A 19,384-nucleotide genomic window follows, 5' to 3' on the forward strand; every position below is an offset into this window, starting at 1 on the left:
TTCCTGATGCACCATATGAGCTCTCCTAATGACCTGTCATTGGCAGCTTGATTTCAGAACATTCCAGGCTCTGTACTGTAGGGCCATGCTGAATGACTCAGGCATTGAAGTGTACTGTGGCAACCTAACCCTGGATCAACAGAGTAACCTGTTTATCCTGAGCACCAATGTATTGACATTAATTCTCAAGTTCTTTTAGATTCCTCATGAATATTTTCAGATAGAATTTCAGGCTCTAACCTTAATGTTCAGACTTGTCTGATCCGAACCTGGCCTCCCATTTAAAACTACAGAGAATATTGTTTGGAGTAACCTCTTCTTGGGAAAAAACACTTTCTTCTAGACAAACGTGTTTTCATATAAAATTCCTATTTTTGGTATTATAGAATTATATAACCATGGTGTTTAAACTTAGAGAATATTGCACTTTAAGGAACCAGAACAATTTAGCCTTTTCTCAAATAGGTATAGTCCATATGCAGAAACATAAAGAAAAAAATATGGTGGTGACTATTTTCATTCTTACAGGAGGCAAAGGGACTAGAAATACAGAAGGGTTAAATCTTGAGAGAGTTCCTGGGATCACTCAGCTAGGATTTAATTTAGTATTTAAAGCAAGATGTCTGTTTGTTGGTGGTAAAAGCTAACCCAATCTTGGGCAGCTAGCCACCTCTGTACATGGGGCAACTGAAAATTATACTCCAGGCCGAAGTCTTTCCCTCCGCTCTGTCCATGCACACAGCTCCCTCTGCTGCATCTCTCCTTGTAGAACAAGAGTTTCATAGGGTCAGCTTTACTAGCCCCACTTCACAGGTGAGGAAACTGAGAGTCACAGAGTCCCCAAAGGTAGTGCCAGGGTCTGAACTTAAGGTTGGCCTTACCACACCAGATGCTTCTGGAACACTCAGAAGCAAAGGTTCAAATGCATCAGGCAATGTTCATTGACACGTGAGGAGCCAGTATTTTAGGAGAACTAGAAGAATCAACATTTCAGAGAACATTTGATTGGCTAATTCCTGGGTACAGTGAAACTGTTAGGACATGATTCCTCTTGGCCAGAGTACTCATCTGTGAGGAAGCAAAAGGTTGTTGCAAATAGGGTTTAGGAACTAGAGAAGGAGATGACGCCCCTTTGGTGTGTCCTTAGCCATTTCTGTTGTCTTCATAGAAATAAATGACTTTTCTCTCTTTCTTTCTCTCTCTCTCTGTCTCTCTCTCCCTATATAATTTCTATTTACGTGTGTGTGTATATATATATATATATATATATATATATATACACACATATATATCTATAAATTTGTGTATCTATCTACCTATCTATCTATCTATCTATCTATCTATCTATCTATCTATCTATCTATCTATGAACACACACACATACACACACACACACACACACACACCTTCAAAGTTATTATTAGCAAAAGGTGGGATTAACCTTGAAGAGTCTGGTACCTTTCCTTTGCAAAGAAGGTGGCCATTCCACTTTAATGACAGAGCCTGGAGGAACAAAATTAGAACCACAGACCTGCAAAAACTTGCCTTGGTGCTGAACAGATGGGGGCCGGGGTGCGGGGATGGCGGTGGGGGGTGAGCAAGTTCAAGCCAGCTTAGTTCAATTCAGCAAGCTAGGAAACTGGCTTAGGAGTCACTGCGGATTCTGGTAGAGATTCTGATGCCATAGGTTTGGGGCATCTTAGAAGTCAGTGCTGAGGCCTTAGACTAGAGCAACTGAAGCAACCAGGCAGGTATATGGCTCAATTTCCTGACCCTGAGAGAAACAGTAAGAAACAGTCTAAAGAGGGAAGATGGTTTCCGACTTTTCCATTCATGGCCACCCTTTCTGCTGCAACATTGTGAGGCAGAACATCACAGCAATGGGAACATGTGAAAACAAAATCCACTTGTTTCTGGAAACGTGGAGACCTTGTAGAAGCAGCCGGAGGCAATATGTACCCTCAAAATATTACCCTTCGTTCTTCTTTCACTAAAGATATTAAATTATGGATGCATCCACGGATTTGATCTGTTTCCTTACTTTGAGAGATGAATGGGAACCTTCTATTCAATGGAGGGTTCTTGACTTTCTTTGGCTTTTGGAATGTCTTTGGTTTTTATTGAAATGTGAGCTCTTTTAAAAACAGTTGGGGCTATTCATGTCAACACAGGGATGCTGTTTGGGGGATTTGCATGGACTTTTGAGTTCCACCTCTAGGAATGAAGTGAAACAAGGAGGCAAGTATTATCTTTGCCTTTGAGCAAATGAGGATGCCTTCAAAACCATGATGCGATGGGACCTGTGGCATTTTTGGCTACCTCCGGGTTTCCTTTTTTTGCAGGCCATCTCTGTGTGTAGTGAATGATAGCATAACTTTATAACAGAGCACAAGAGGAGTTGGAGGCTCTGTGTAGAGAGAGTGTATTCTCGTCTCAAATAATAATACGCAAATTGGGTTTGACTTCTATATCAGGATGCTGTATGAAATGCTCTATCTATACTGTTCTCCTTCTTATCTTGGAGTCCCCTGTGAGATGTGCATTCATTTGGACACCCACCTTCCCCTTCCCCAACTGACCCCAAAAGCTGTTAACTGGTGAAATACTTCCCATCTAAAGAGAAGAGTTTCTGGCTGGTGGGCAGTTGAATGATTCACTTTCTGCTATTAGTGCAGTGAGAAAAACCTCATTCATAAATGTCCTCTTACTTGTAGCAACCTTAGTTTAAGTAAGTTTTCATTTGGATTCTGGTAAGTTTTTGAACTGGTCCAGACAGTTGTGAATGTACTTGTTTATCCACAGGAGCATCTTCGTGGAATGGACCATTCTATGACCAGAGATAAGCAGTTATTGCTAATCAGAGATCAAGTTGGTACCAGAAAAGATTTCTTCCATTGCTAGGGATGGATCAAACTGGGGATCTGATATGCTATGTACAGCTCTACCATCAAGTCACATCCACAGCCAAAATAGAATTTTGTAGGTGATGTAAGCTAAAAGCCTAACTTCTACCAAGGTTAAAAAAACAAAAACAAAAGCAAAAAAAAAAAAAAAAAACCAAAACCAAAACCAAAAAACCAGAGTTCTGATGCCTAAATTAGTTACTGTCAAAAAAGCCTCAATTTTCTTAACTATATTTTAAGAAAGAGACCCTGGAGTACTAAAATTGATAAATGAATATGAAATCTTAGGAAGTGAAGAGGTTTGTTCAAGGTCAGTGGCCGTAGGGGAGGTGCCAATACCTCCTTTTGGCAGAGTCAGAGTTTGGTACAGGGTGTAGTGAGAGTAAAGGCCAGACTTGGCCAATGAAAAAGGGTTGGGATGGATTTAAAGAACTTGCAAGTAATTCTACCAGCCATAAAATGTTACTCAAGGTCTCTGAGTGTGCCTGAGGGACCAGTGCCAGGAATTGTCCAGGGACTAAGCCAGGAGTGGGACAGACTGGGTACATGTGGTGGGTGTATGGAGACACATCACCTACTTAGCAATTTTGCCTTGGCATAGACACAAGTGTAGGCTCCAACATAGGGAAGTTCTCACCCTCACACCCTGGGGGCTGTGATTCTGGGCCAAGGGCAGGAGTAATCAGGGATGGAGTAGTGAGTGCCAGAGAGAGTGAGGTGAAGTATCGGTCAGGAGTGAAGAAGTACCAATGCCGACCAGGGTGGGTATAGAAGCTTCTGGAGTTGTAACCATTTGGGGGCTGAGGCACTGTAGGATTTTGATATCCTTGTAGAGCAGCTTAAATGCAACAAGGAATGAGGGAGGCCAGATTACAGTTGAGAGAGAGAGAGAGAGAGAGAGAGAGAGAGAGAGAGAGAGAGAGAGAGAGAGTCCAAACATACAAGGTGTATGTGATAGCGACTTCGTTCTCTGCCCATGAATATATCACCACAGAACTGAATTCTGGAGAAGTCTTGACTTTGTAAATGCTGATATTAAGATTTGGACCTGTTAGTATAGTGACTTTTCCATCCTTTACAGAAAACATTTTATACCCCGTACTGGCATGAGAGATCAGAGTAGTTGGTATTTCCTTCAGGGCAAGTATCCACAAACACAGTCATTGGAGGTACCAGCAGGTTCCAGAGGGAATAGGCTGTGCTTGCCTTTGCTTGTGGCAGTCTGGTTTTGAGTTTGGTAAGCGAACGTCTGTGCTGGCTGGAGGATGAGCTCCTTGCTCTCTCACTTAAGTTCCTACTGTTCTCCATCATGATAAAGTTCTTTTGCTTCATAGGTAGATAGAAAACTGGTAGGTCAATAGTCAATGGAACATCCTTATCTGGACGTCATAAAGAAAGTTGTCCATTAAGAAAGACCCCTGGAGCCAGGCTGACATTTTTTTGCCTGCCTTCATCTCTAATTGTTACACAATCTCAGACATGTTGTTACTTTTTTGTCTGTGACCCTTGGTGTCCACATTTTTAAAACAGGAGTCATAGTAGCCATCCCATCCCATCCTACATTTGGGTTCATGAAGAAAGTAGTACTTGATATGAGACCCCCAATGCCTTAGAAGGATGAACTTCTGTGATAATGTAGGCACAGTTTATACCACTCACCCTGGGCTTGATGGATCTCAGAGAACCCTGTTCTCATTAGCAAAGAGGATTGAATGATACAGTGACGTCTTTGAGGTTGCACTTGCAGAGAGGATTTGAAGCAGCTTCCTGGAGGCATGCACGGTTCTTGAACAATTGCTTCAGAGGTGAGAAAATGAATAAATTCTCTTCGATGGCTTAGTGGAGGAGGTAAGCTACCAGGAGATAATGAGTGAGAATTTCCTTTGCAACGGTGGCCTTGGGGAAATTGCAAGCCAATTTCAGTGATGAAAACCCTAGGGGGTGAGGAGGAGCAAGACAGAGGGGGCAGGACTGAGCTGGTGGACAGGCATAGCATCCGTCAGGAGCAGAGCTGCCCCTCCATCTCCAACAGGAGGCATTTCATGAGTCAGCATTAAAGTACCTCTAAAGGTTGTGCCTGGGGCCCAGTGGAAAAGTTTATCACTCAGATGTGACATTTTAATAGGATTAAAACAACCTTGACCAAGTTGAACCAGATGGGGATAAGGGGTAGTGGGGTAGGCCTCTGAGCTCTGAATCCTTTGAGAGGTGGAAAAAATGCACGCAGAGTTTCTAAACAGCCTCCACAGACCAGTAATTGCAGATTGTGTGTAGTTCTAATGAGAAAGCATTTCACTTTGGCAAACACATCAGCACTGTGTGTCTCCAAAGCCCGGTGGCATTTGGCTGCTTAGCTTTTGAACTCTGAAAAGTGTCAGAGCAACCACCAGGAATCACAGGAGACTTCAGATCTCTGATGGGTTAAGACGAGAAACATCTTAGCACATGGTTTATGAAAACCTCACACTTTAATTATGTGCTGGAAAAGGTCATTGGGTGGAACTTCCTTAAGGATTCCAGTGTTTCATATAGAGGAACGAACAGGCTGGGATTGTTTAAACATCATGTTGTAAAGCGACCCCCCCTTTTATTTTTCCAATTTCCATGGAAAAGTGGTGAAGAATTCTGTAGCCATTAAGTCCATGTGCGTTTGTGATACTTCAAGCAGGAGAGTTTGGATAAAGAAGATTCTAAAGGAGTGATATATGTGGAAAAAGTGGGCAGATTTTGAAGATTTAAAAATAGCCAACACATTCTTGGGGTTCATGTGACCAGAACACTGCTGTGTGGTTTCTTTGAAGTGCAGTGTCCTTGGACTGAGTTTCTAAACTCATCTCGCTGTGACCTTTGGAAACAGCACTGTCCCTCTGCTATGAGTGTTTATGCTAGGCAAAGAGAAAACAGATAATTTTGCTCCTCAGCAGTCACACGGGTTTTGGATTCAGTGGTGGCATTATGGCTTGAAAGCATATGCGTTTTTATTGGCTCTCTAAAAATTTCCCGAGATACAGCGATCAATCATGTTGCCTGGGATTGTGAAGTTCAGGAGAAGTAGGAGATGAGAACTTCAGATGGGGCATAGATGTTTGAGGAGGCTGTCTGCAGTTGGACAACCTGTATATGAGCACACTTCAAAGGTGAAGGCTACGTTGGTGTCTATATATCATGGGCAAACCAGGATTTACTGAAATACTTTGAGGAGATGTATAGGGCTGAATTCACCTACCTTACCTGGCAAGGAAATGACTTCATGTCTTAGTCCCCTTAAGATTGAGAAGGACAATACAAGTAGTTCTAGCCAATGGACTTTGAGCAAAGTGAACATGTCAGCCTCACGTTGTAATATTTCATGCCAGCAGATTATTTCCTAGATATAGTACCATCACTGAAGACATCACATTGAATCCATCTTCCAAAATAACATAAAGATTTTCAGTTTCTACATCTCATGGAACCTTTAAGAATTTCTATTCCTGGGAGCTGGAGAGATGGCCCAGTGGTTAATGGTACTGACTGCTCTTCCAGAGGTCCATGGTGGCTCACAACCACCTATAACAGGATCCGATGCCTTTTTCTGGTGTGTCTCAAGACAAAAACAGCGTACTCATATACATAAAAATAAATATATCTTAAAAAAGAATTACTCTTCCTACAAGGCCTGGGCTCTTTAGATAGAGAACCCGAAGCTCCAGCAGTGGGCACCCAGCTTTTTTTTAGAATGGTTCTTCTTTAGTTGGCCATACGCTATCTCTTCCTTTCTCCATTGTCAAAATAATTTTATTAATGAAAATTTGGATATCTCAGCCCTCATCATGTTCTCTGGTTGCTCTATTCCTGGATGTACCTCAGCTTTTCCATGATTGTCCTCTGGTCCTGTGGAGGATTTTCTCACTCTGGGACACAGCCTGTAGATTATAGAACACACCATACAGTTGTGGGTGTTACCACTGTCAACACTTCTGCTGCCTGTGACTAGCACTTCAGCTTTCTCTTGTGGATACATGCGTGGCCTGCATGTCTCAGTCCCCTTAACATTGAGAAGGACAATACAAGTAGATCTGGCCAATGGATTTTGAGCAAAGTGACACGTGTCAGCCTCAAGCTGTAATATTTCATGCCAGCAAGAGACCTTGCAGAGCTATCCCTTCTCTCTGGAGAATACTTCAAATGGGGATTTGACTATTATGAACAGAGCCATGTTATTGACAGATGATAAGAAATAAGAATTGCTTGAAGTCACAATGGTTTAGAGTTGTTATTGCTGTAAAATTTAGCTAATTAGGACAATTTATATTAATTTCCATGATAATTTAGTCTTCTTTCTTTGTTGTGGAACACATTGTTCTATAAGTTCCAGAAAGGCTAGCTTATGCCAGAATATTGCCAGAGTGTCATAACCCCTACCTTGCCTACTAAGCTTGCCACCATTACCTGAAGGCATGTGACTGAGGGTAAATCATGCTCTTTCTGAGACTGTGTATTCTAACTATGAAATGAGAGATTGGAGGAGATGCTCCTCAGGCCCACAGCTGGATTTCTATCATGCATCCCAAAGGTAAGTTGGTCTCCTAGACACCTATTCCATGGTACCCTGACAGCCTGGGATTTTTTTTTTTCAGAATTAATAGATATTTGGCTATAGCCATAAATGTTTTGACCCTCTGCATGTTCTAACTTTGAGTCCTTTCAACGTTTCATTTCTTCTACCTTCATTCTGCTTTAGGAAACTCAACTGTCGAATCCCTAGAAAGAGATCCTTGGGAACCTGGTATAACACAAGTTGCTCACTCTCCCAACTCCCATGTTTTATTTTACAAAGCCCTTAATAGGACTTTCAGTGGCCATCAGTATTGATGATTTTTAAAATTCTGTTTGCTGAATCAGAGCAAGAAGGCTGCCTTTCTCATTCTTGTGCTACCTGCCTAACACTTAAAACCAATCCTGGAGCATATAGGCAGCCAGATAATATGGGCTAAATTAATGCTTTCCATATGAGGGTGGTGGCTGAGCTGAGGAAAGCAGCAGTCAAGTCTTGGTGAGCAGTCTTGAATGTCAGCAAACAAATCAATCAATCAATCAGTCAGTCAAGCAATCAAGCAAACAAGTTGTACCATCCATGTACCTGCCCTTCTGGAAACAGTGTGCACGCAAGAGTTTGATTGTTGAGAGCCTAAGAGAAACCACAACATTCCCCTTGGTAGTTCTTGCAACCAGAGAACCAAAATCTTAGAACACTTTTCTATCAGGGTAGAGGTTGGCTTGTTTGCCGGCAGCAAATGCAGTCTGTAGCCATGGGAAATAAGGAGTTGCCCAGGACCCAGGGGCTCTCCACACTGTCTCAGCCTGTAGAGAAGGCAAGGATGAATGCCTCTTTCTGATATGTTTGGAATGATCTGAACTTTTCAAAAGGAGAGATTTAAAAGGCGTTTCATTCCCAAGACTTGCACTTTGCTGTGACTTTCCAAGTAGCCACTTGAAAGGTAGGGTCATTAAATATCAGCCTTGTTTTTGTTACCCATTATCCCGTTCTGTTTTAATGCAGCTGTGTATATTCATTAGTAGTGTATAAGTGCAGAGAAATCTGACAATAGAATCTTTCTCTCTTTTTAAAATGGAAGAATTGGAAAAACACTTTGGCTCTTTAAAAGGAATCCACATTGTTCCTCAGTTGATTGGAAAGGGCAAATTTGGAAGCAGGCAGGTCTGCTTTTCTCTCCTTATTTTGTTTGAGGTAAAATACAGAAGTGAGAGCATTTAAGAGCTGAGTCCTTGGCTTTTATTTTATCATTTTTCTTTCTTTAAGATTATCCCTGGGTATTACTTGTCCAGTTCATGGTCTCATGGGTATCATTAGTATAGCCCCAAACCCACAGGGATATTATGTCAAAAGCCATTAAGCAACTTGAGACTATGTTAGCAGGTGTGTTGACATTGTTTGTAAGCCCCCAAAGAGTTCAAACACGTGATTTAGAAGTGAGGGTTAACTTGCTCTCAAGAAAAGGCTTTATGCATGTTACGTTTCCATCTTCTTCTAGAACACTGCCTCAATGGCTGATCTACTGACTCCCCCTTCACTGGCAAGCCATGCACTAGCAGACTGCCCACCAACCAGGCAATTGAGTTGTTGTGGCCTGGCCATCCTGTCAGGGTGCTCTGGGCTTTGGAGCAGAGCACTGTGATCAGCAGACTTTCAGCACAAGGCTCCGTTTATTCAGACCCCACTGTTGGCAGTGCAGTGAACTGCTCTTTTGTGAGACTTAGGGAGTCACAATTGGTTTTCTGTTCCTTGATGGACATAATAAAGAGGCAGGGTGGCCTCTTTCCCCTTGTCCAGGACAAGGACTTGGGAGCTTTGCCTTCTGCCTTCAGCTCCCCCACTAAGGGACTTTCCCCAGCCACCTTGCCAAGCCTCTGACTCAGCCACTTTCTTTGGGAATTGAGGATGATCTGATTTATTCAAGCGTTCTGAGGCATGCTTGAAAAGGCCGTTGAAAAGGCAGCTTGTGTAGAACGGCTGGCCATCTTCTATGGTTTGGAAACTGGCACAGAGGTTGGGGAATTTCCCTTTCTTGTGTGGAGGTCTGTGATTTTCTGTGCAGAAAAGTAGGGCTGGCCTGATGTAACATTCCCCTGATCCTCCTACTTCCTCTTGGGACCTGTGCCCTGTGATCGGAGCCTGTGCCCTCTGTCAGAAGGCTGTCAGAAGCCATATGCCCCACAACGTTAACCTGCTGCTTCTCCTAGTGTTCAGAAAAAGTCACCTCTAACTTTAAGAATTAGATCGACGTTTTAGACAGAAGGAAATGCAGTATGTGAAATGTTACACAGAGAAACAGTTACCCTTGAACATAACGGAGGAAGTAGAAATGCAAACAAGCCAGTTCGCAAACAGAACTTTACAAGATCAGCCCTTATGGGCTAGAAGAACACACAGCCACTAACTGCTTGGGCGTCGTCTTTCTAGTAGGGATCTGCCACAGTAGAACTAAAGCTACATAGTTACTCTGAGGACTGTAGTTGATAACTAAAGAAAGAAAGGAAAACAAAAAAGAAACCTTACTTAAAGATTGTCTGTAATAATGAGACAATCACCCAACTAATGACCTGTAATATTCTAGTAAACTCTGGTTTCTCATTAACCGGGTTGTATCTGCTGGCAGTCTCAGTTAAGGGGAAGAACAAAGGCTTTAGCTAAATAAGTAGGAAATTGTGATATTCCCCAAGCACCCTGGAGTTGAACGAGAAATAAAATTACTGCTATATAAAATTATTGAAATGTTGCACTTAAGTAAATAGAAAGTGATGTTGCAAATGATGTATTTATTGAAGATATTTTGTACATAGCAAAAAAAATCTTTATAAAAGCTATTTAGATGTTTTAAAATGTGTCCAGAGTACGGCACAGTGAAATATCATATTTAAAATCCATAGGGTTTTATAATTTATAATAAGAAAGGAAACAGAACAAGTCATAATAATGTCCCAGTATGTGTACCTGGATAGAGGCATAGCATTGTGCTCTCTTTTCCTCCCATCATCAGGCACAGTAACCTGTATGTAACAAGTGTTGAACGATCATCAGCTGCTGGGGTAGGTCTTCTTCTTCTTCTTCTTCTTCTTCTTCTTCTTCTTCTTCTTCTTCTTCTTCTTCTTCTTCTTCTTCTTCTTCTTCTTCTTCTTCTTCTTCTTCTTCTTCTTCTTCTTCTTCTTCTTCTTCTTCTTCTTCTTCCCCCCTCCTCCTCCTCCTCTTCCTCCTCCTCCTCCTTTTCCTCCTCCTGCTCTTCTTCCTCTTCCTCCTCCTTCTTTCTTCTTCTTCTTCTTCTTCTTCTTCCTTTCCCTCCCCCTACCCTTGCCTCTCCCCTCCCTCTCCCTCTCCTGCTCCTCCTCCTTCCTCTTCCTTCCTATCCCTCTTCCTCTTCTTCTTTCTTCTTCTTCTTCTTCTTCTTCTTCTTCTTCTTCTTCTTCTTCTTCTTCTTCTTCTTCTTCTTCTTCTTCTTCTTCCTCCTCCTTTCTCTCCTCCTCCTCCTCCTCCTTTCTCTCCTCCTCTTCCTCCTCCTTTCTCTCCTCCTCTTCCTCCTTCCTCCTTCTCCTCCTCCTCCTTCCTCCGCTTTCTCCTTCTCTTCTTTTCTTTCACTTCCTTTCCTCCTTTCTTTTTTTTTTTTGAGACAGGGTTTGTCTGTGTAGCCATGGCTGTTCTGGAACTCACTCTGTAGAATAGTCTAGCCTCAGACTCAAAAGATCCGACTGTGTCTGCATTCAAAATCCTAAGAACTATAATCATTCATTCATTTGTTGGAATTCATAGTCCAAATAAAAATTTTTTTGACAAAGTAAAAGTGACAACCCAGAAGGCAGAAGAATAATGGAATGAAAACTTAGCATTTAAAGGTTCCTTAGTAGTGATTTTATTAGTGGTGAATGGAATGACACGATGTTGTAACATGGTAGAGCTGGGGCATCTGCTTTCATAGTGTTCAACTTTTAGCAGCAGGCATAATAGTTAAACTATTAGAATCAACACTCTTATATGTCACACCATTGGGGGAGTGAGTAGTAATTGGTTCTTGGAAAATCTAAGCCATAAAATGTCATGTTATACACGTGGAAATTTTACTCTCTCAATCACTGATATATATTTGTTACATACATAATTAAGTTTCAAATGGTCTTTGGTTTAGGCACAGACTAATGTGTTTAATCTTCATGTTATGCATTTTTCAATGCCAGGGATAGATTCAATCAATGAATTTTCCACTTAGAACATCTGGTATTTTTTTTTCCCATGAAGCCTGTCATCTAAACACAAGGTGGCAAGATGAAAATCTTATCCTGTTAGGTGCCTTTTGTCTTGAGGCCTTGGTTTGTCTTCTGGGTTTGTAATGCCACCAGAGTTATCTCATTCATAAGCTGTTTAAGTGACCTACTTATGTGGGTGAAGTCATAGCTGTGGCTACTTGACAGGGTGCGAGAAGTAAGCCAGAAAATAATCATTGATTAAAGTCTTAATGATTAGGACTCAATCAATGAAGAACATGACAATGCTTTTGGATATGTGGAAGGGGTTCAGTGTTCTTAGAGATGAAAGAGAAGGTTTCTGGGTATGTTTGATTGCTGTTGATTTCGGTCGGTTCCTGTCTACATTGTATCTTGCTCAGGCTATGCCTTAGGTTATTCATATTTCAACTTTATTTTAATCTGCTTTAGGTCAATTTCTCATTTTTCTATTCTTAAATTTAATAATTCACGTCTTTATTGTACAGGAACTAAACTCTTTGGTAAATTACACATTAGCATATACTTTAATCACCTCAGAATGTACATAGCTTTACAGAAGCTCATTTACAGAAGCTTTTCTGACACCTCATTGCATACCACAGTTCAATAAAAGCTATTAGAAATTACTTCCAAGCAGATAACCTTTATAATCTCATATATGAGGAACTGGAAGCATCATGGTCATATGACTTCTCAGTAACACCAAAGACTTGTCACTGGTATGTCTGTTCATGGATTCATTAGATATGCCAGCAGATGTTAGATCTATAAGAAAATCGTGACCATTAACATACTCGTGTCCTTAAGTACACTCCTTTATTTGCTTGACAAACATTGGTTCACATGGTATTCTGACAGCATGGCTGAAGTCCATGTCATCCAGCGAGGACACAGGGTTCTCATGTTGTAGAATACGAGTTTGTATGTGTATGGGGGTGGTGACAATGCCAGTAGCACCACTAGCAGCAGAGGTCTTAGCTTTTCAACCTCATCTTGAGCTATTGCTGGGGCTTCTGTGGCTGGGAGCACAGTATGAAGGACGCATCCAAAGGCTAATGGGTTGAACGTGGGCTAAGCATTGGACTCTGAGTCTGGCATATGAGTGGCACACCATAGCCCCTCCGGTGTCAGTGAGGAGCACAGCATGCTGATGGGATGTGCTGTGTCATTGAGATGGAGGGAACAGAATTTCACTCCTTCATGGAAGTATTCATGAGAGCATGAGTTCATCCATCAGGGCCCTGACTGGAGAATACAGAGATGCTTTGGGGGAGGGAAACAAGACATGGGAATGCTCATGACATTGTTCATGACAATGTTCAGACCAAGAGGTCTCATTCTACTTTCTTTGATCTTGCACGTTGAACATCCAAAGTTCTGCTTAAAGACAAATTTACAGGAATCATTTATGGACATGACTTTCCAGATATTTGAAGAGAAACTAGGCTTAGATGTAGACATGCTCTTGAACCACACCAACAGCTTTGTGCAGTTCAGGTGTCTCTGGAACAGACATCTTGATTTGTTCTGGTGTGTATGTATGTTTGTGTATGTGTGTGTGTGTGTGTGCATGTGTATGTGTGTTTGTGTGTGTATATGTGTGTGTGCATGTGTATGTGTGTTTGTGTATATATATGTGAATGTGTATGTGTGTGTGTGTGTATTTGTGAGTGTGCTCATGTGTGTATTTGATTATGTGTGTCTGTGTGAGTGTGTGTGCCCGTGTGTGTGTGTGTGTGTGTGTGTGTGTCTGTGTGTGAATGTGTATGTTCAGGTGTTTGTATGTTCAGGTGTTTGTATGTATGCATGTTTCTCTCTCTCTCTTTGTCTCTCTCTCTCTGTGTGTGTGTGTTTATGTGTGTGCGTGTCCACCAATCACCAGATATTCAGCTGAACTTTGAAAGTGGAGGTATTGGAACCAAAGTGAGGTAAACAGCATGGCTCATGAACTCAGCTCAGTGCAGTCATGAGAATAAAGCGGGTGGGGTTGTATTCTTAATAGGACACACAAACTTTAGTTTTGTTTATCCCTTGGATAGTAACATTCTTTTTCTGTCACTTCAAAGTACTGCATTTAAAGGTCATGTGTTTGCTTTCATGCCTCTGGGTAGTGGTACAGGGATGTTTGAGTACATGGTACTAATTTTCTTCTTTGGAAATTTCTTCCCATACCTCTATGTGCATTTGTGTGTGTGTGTGTTTGTGTGTGTGTGTGTATGTGTATTACATAGATACACCTGTACATGTGTGAGTGTACTTATGGAGGCCCAAGATAGATGATGAATGCCTTTCTCAATTTCTCTCAATTTCTTATTTTGTAAAATTGAATTTTTTGTCCATTAAATTCTGAATTTTGTACAATAAATTCCCCAAATCTTCCCAGATCTTCTTCATTTCCGCACCCACCCAAATCCACACCCTTTCTCTCTCCAGTTGGAATACAACAGACACTGAAAGCACTGGTAAAGCAAAACAAACAGTACAAATAAACAAAGAGAAAACAGAAAAGCTAAAGGGGAAAAGCACAAGAAACACAGACGCTGAGGCATGCATATGTTCACACACAGAAAACCCATAAAAACAAAACCAGAAACCATAATATGATCTGTGAAGCAAAAAGAAAGAAAGAAAAGAAAGAAAGAAAGAACAGACAAAGCATTCTAAGTTAAAAACCCTCCAAAATGTATTTATTTCCTGAGACGGAGTCTCTCACTGAAATCAGAGCTCATCAACTGACCGGAGCCCAGTCAGCTCCAGGGGTCTTCCTGTCTCTGTATCCTCAGCACCAGGATTAGAACAAGTTACAACACTGCTGGCTTTTATATGGATGTTAGGGATCCAAACCCATGTCTTCATGCTTTCAAGACAAGCACCCTACCAAAGAGGCCACCTCTCCAGCCCTCTGCTTTGAATCATGAATCTCTCATTCTTACCAAGAGTGTCCGAATGAATCACGGCTATGGAATAGGCCATCCAGAACACTCTGCAAGGTGAGAGCAGTGTGTCCCTAGGAGAACCGTGCAGTCCCATCATGGCCGAATATATGATAGTAAAGTGTGCCCTTTGACTATTTCAAGGAGTACCTAAACCATCAATCAGCATTTGCACCAGTCTTATCTCATGTTTCCCCCAAGAGAAACTTGCCCACACAGGCTGTCTCCTAATGTCTACAGGCTCCTCACCACTCCTACCTCATACAGGCAAGATATGAATATGTAAGATCAGACTATAATTAGGTCATAGAACAGATGTTATTAATCATATCATTACTATGGGAAATGAGCTATGGCATATACTGAGAGCAAGGCTGAATCTACATTTGGATCTCCTGTTCTCATTAGAAGAGCTTGAAAAGGAAGGTCTACCAGAAAGCTGTACTGCCTGGTTTTCTCTCAGCCTCAGCTTTATCTGGCATGGGGAATCTTGCTTTCTTCTGCCAAAGACAATTTACCAACAGTGAGTAGAAAATAGCTTTGGTACACAGTGCCCACTGCCATTTCTTATTACTATCAGGATGTCTTAAATTGCCCAAGGGTGCTTTTTGGTTGTTGTTATAGGTTTAATTATGGCAATGCTATCCTATGGGAGAGAACTAATTAACCTTCTGTCAAGAAATCAACTCTGATATATTGCATGTGACATTAATGACTCTGGGTAGTTTGAGGCAAGTTTTTAAAGGTGCTTTTGGTTTTATTATCATAGTTGACATCTTGAGAGGAAACTAGTGTTTTCCTTTTCTTTTTTTTAATAAAAGCAAATATCATTATGTAACTTTTTGACATTGATATGGATACTGTACTGCTGCTAATGATTATAAGTAAAATGAAGATAAACAGAGGGCAATTCAGTAGTTTAAAAGAGAGTTTTTCATAGGCATCTTTGCCACCCAAGAAGATGCTGAAGTGAGGAAGTAAAGAAAAGAAGAGGAATAGGGAGGAAAATAGCAATTAGTAACATGCATGCAGCCACCTGCTGGATGCGTCTCTTTGCCAGCTTGCAAGGTAGGGCTTATTCTCTTGGTAGCATACACTGTTCTGATTTTAGGATACGAGAGTAGGATGGAGAACAAGTGACCATGCAGAGATCCCATGATGTCAAAGCCCATGCATCTGCAAGGATAAGCAACAGCTGTGCAAATGTCTCATGTCTTACTAGGCCATCTTGCCATTTACTGTGGACAACTGTCCACTCTGTGGGTCACTTCTAGCAAATCTACATTTTTTAAAATTTTTTATTGAATATCGTCTTCAATTACATTGCCAATGGTAAAATCTTTCCCGATATCCCTCCTCCCCTAAGACCCCCAGCCCCTCCCCTTCCTCTTTCCCCTTGCCTCCACGTATATGCCCCTCCACCCAACATACTCCCACCACTCCCCCTTGGTTTCCATTTGTTGGAGCCTCTGTTGAGCCTTTACCTGACCAAGGACCATTCATCCCACTGATGTCCAACCAAGCCTTCCTCTGCCACATTTTTGGCTGGAATCATGTGTGCCCCTTGGTTGATGGTTCAGTCCCTGGGAGTCTTGGGGCACCTGGGTGGCGGAAATCATTGTTCTTCCTATGCAGCTGTAAACCCCTTCAGTTCCTCTGGACCATCCTCCAGCTCCTCCATTGGGGACCTCATGCCTAGTCCAATAGTTGGTGGCTAGCATCTGCCTCTGTATTTGTAAGGCTCAGGCAGGGTCCCTCTGGAGACAACCATGGCATACTCCTTTTGGTATGCACTTGATGACCTATACTTATGATTATTCCTAAGCTATATTAACACTGTTTCCAATTCCAGTTTTATATGTCATATCTTGTTCTGTGTAGGTCCTACCTTTTATTCATATATATTTGTGTCAATTGTCTTAACTCCTGTCTTGTAAAGAGCAAATATGTAAGTTAATAAAGGTTATTTTTCACAATGACCTTGTAGTGACATGCAATCACTATTGTCATTTTGTACTGGGGAATTACCTTGCCTAGGTCATGGCATCTAGTGAATAATGAGTAGTGATTGTGCCACTTGTAGCAACAATCTGGGCTTGAGCTCTGTGTTGGTTTCATATTGAGCAGCTGTAGTGATATAGGGGCCTCTGCTTGGGAAGAGGAGTAGTCGACTCCCTGAAGAAGGAGGAAATGAGCCAAAAGAAATAATCTTGCATATATGATAAGCAAAGAGATAATTAAGTTAGACACAGAGACATTATTAGAACACCAACTGCAAAGTCGAGCTTACTTACTTTTGAAGTTTAGGTGTGTTAATTATGACAAGTGTAAAGATGGTTTACATGTTTCATTTGGTGACCAAGTCTTCCTTTTTAACTAGACATGAATCAGAATTACTTATTTTCTATTAAGCATTATTACTAAACACTTAACGAAATATTTAACTTAGGATCTTCAGAATAGCCAGGCAGTGGTGGCTCACGCCTTTAATCCCAGCACTTAAGTAGCAGAGGCAGGTGGATTTCTGAGTTTGAGGCCAGCCAGGGATATACAGAGAAACCCTGTCTCAAAAAAAATCTTTAGAATATAAGATATTGGCTATCATTTTAAAGCACAGCAGAATTTAACAAGAATACATTTTTAACTTTCTTTCAATGCTAAACAATACAGTAGACAAGTAAGTGCTGACAGTTGCTTTGGTGCCTTTTTATTAATTATTTTATTTATTTACATGTCAAATGTTCTCCCCTTCTGGCCCCCCTCTTGCAGAGTTCTTCCCTCACCCACCATCTTCTTTGCTCTGAGAGGGTGCCGCATCTGGGCATCCCCCTTTCCTGGGGCATCAAGTGTCTACAGGATTAGGCACATCCTCTCCCATGGAGGCCTGGCAAGGCAGCCCACTGATACATATGTACCAGGGGCCTTGGACCAGCACATGTATGTTTTTTGGTTGGTGGCTTAGTCTCTGGTAGTTCCCAGGGTTACAGGTTAGTTGACACTGTTGGTCTTCCTATGGGGTTGCCATCCCCTTAAGTTTCTTCAGTTCTTCCTGTAACTCTTCCATAGGGGTCCTTGACCTTAGTCCAATGCTCGCCTGTTAGTATCTGTATCTGCCTCAGTTGGCTGCTTTTAGATCTTCTCAGAGGACAGCCAAGCTAGGCTCCTATCCTCCTATCTAGAAGAACAACACAGCATTAGTAATAGTGTCAGGGTTTGGTGCTTGCCCATGGGATGGATCCCAATTTGGACTGGTCAGTAGTGGCCATTCATTCAGTATCTGCTCCATTTTTGTCCCAGCATTTCTTTTAGACAGGAACAATTTTGGGTCAGAAGTTTTGAAAGTGGGTTGGTGTCCCTATCCCTTTACTGGGGCCCTGGGCAACTTCTGGAGATCATTCCATATCCCCATTGCTGGGCGTTTTGGCTAAGGTCATTGACATTGAGTCCTGGAATCCGCCCCTATTCCATGTCTCTCCTCAGAAGATGGAAAGATCTCTCATGCTCATGTATTGGTAGTATTAATGTAGGGAAAATGGCCATTTTACCAAAAGCAATCTACAGATTCAGTATAATTTCCATCTGAATTCCAACACAATTCTTCACAGACATGGAAAGAGCAATTCTAAACTTTATATGGAAAAACAAAACAAAACAAACAAACAAAAAAAACAATTCTGAACAATAAAAGCACTTCTGGAGGAATCACATCCCTGACCTCAAGCTATACTACAGAGCAATAGTGATAAAATTTGCATGGTTCTGTTATAGAAACAGAGAGATTGATCAGCAGAATAGAATCAAAGACCCAGAAATAAACCTACTTACCTATCGACACTTGATCTTTGACAAAGAATCCAAGACCATACAGTGAAAGAAGGAAAGCATCTTCAACAAATAGTGCTGGTCTAACTGGCGGTCTGCATGTAGAAGAATGCAAATTCATCCTTATTTATCACCCTGCACAAAGATCAAATCTAAGTGGATCAAGGACCTTAACATAAAGCCAGATACACTGAATCTAAGAAAAGATAGCCTTTAACTCCTGGGCACAGGGGAAAATTTCCAGAACAGAAAACCAATGGCTCAGGCTCTAAGATCACCAATTAATAAATGGGACCTCTTGAAACTAAAAAGCTTCTTTAAGGCAAAGGACATTGTCAATAGGACAAAACAGCTTTGTCGCTTTCTGACAATATCATAATTCAGGAGTGTGAGTGTGAACATGTGTGTGTGTGTATGTGTTTGTGTGTGTGTGTCTGTGCATGTGTGCGTTGCTTTTTCTCACTGCTGTGACCATGTACCAGACAAAAGCAACTTATGAGAGGAAGGGTTTGTTTTAGCTTTGAGAGGGTAAAGTGCTTAGGGATGGAGAAGGCATGGTGGACTGATGCCATCATGAGCATGTGGCTGGGACTTCTCACATCTCAGCCTACCGGGAAAAGAGGAATGTCACCATTCATCTGAATTTTCCATTCTTATTTAGATATGGGCTTTAACTGCTGGCATAATGCTAGTCATATTCAAGATGGTTCTTCTCTCCTTAGTAATTCCAAAGCCAGCCAAGTGGACAATAAATCTATCTATCTATCTATCTATCTATCTATCTATCTATCTATCTATCTATCTACCTATCAATCATCTATCTATCTATCCTCTATCTATGTATCAATGTATGTATGTATCTATCTATCATCTATCTGTCTATGTATCAATGTATGTATGTATGTATGTATGTATGTATGTATCTATCTATCTATCTATCTATCTATCTAT

The sequence above is a fragment of the Apodemus sylvaticus genome, chromosome 16 (genome assembly GCF_947179515.1).
Source record: "Apodemus sylvaticus chromosome 16, mApoSyl1.1, whole genome shotgun sequence".
Lineage (NCBI taxonomy): Eukaryota > Metazoa > Chordata > Mammalia > Rodentia > Muridae > Apodemus > Apodemus sylvaticus.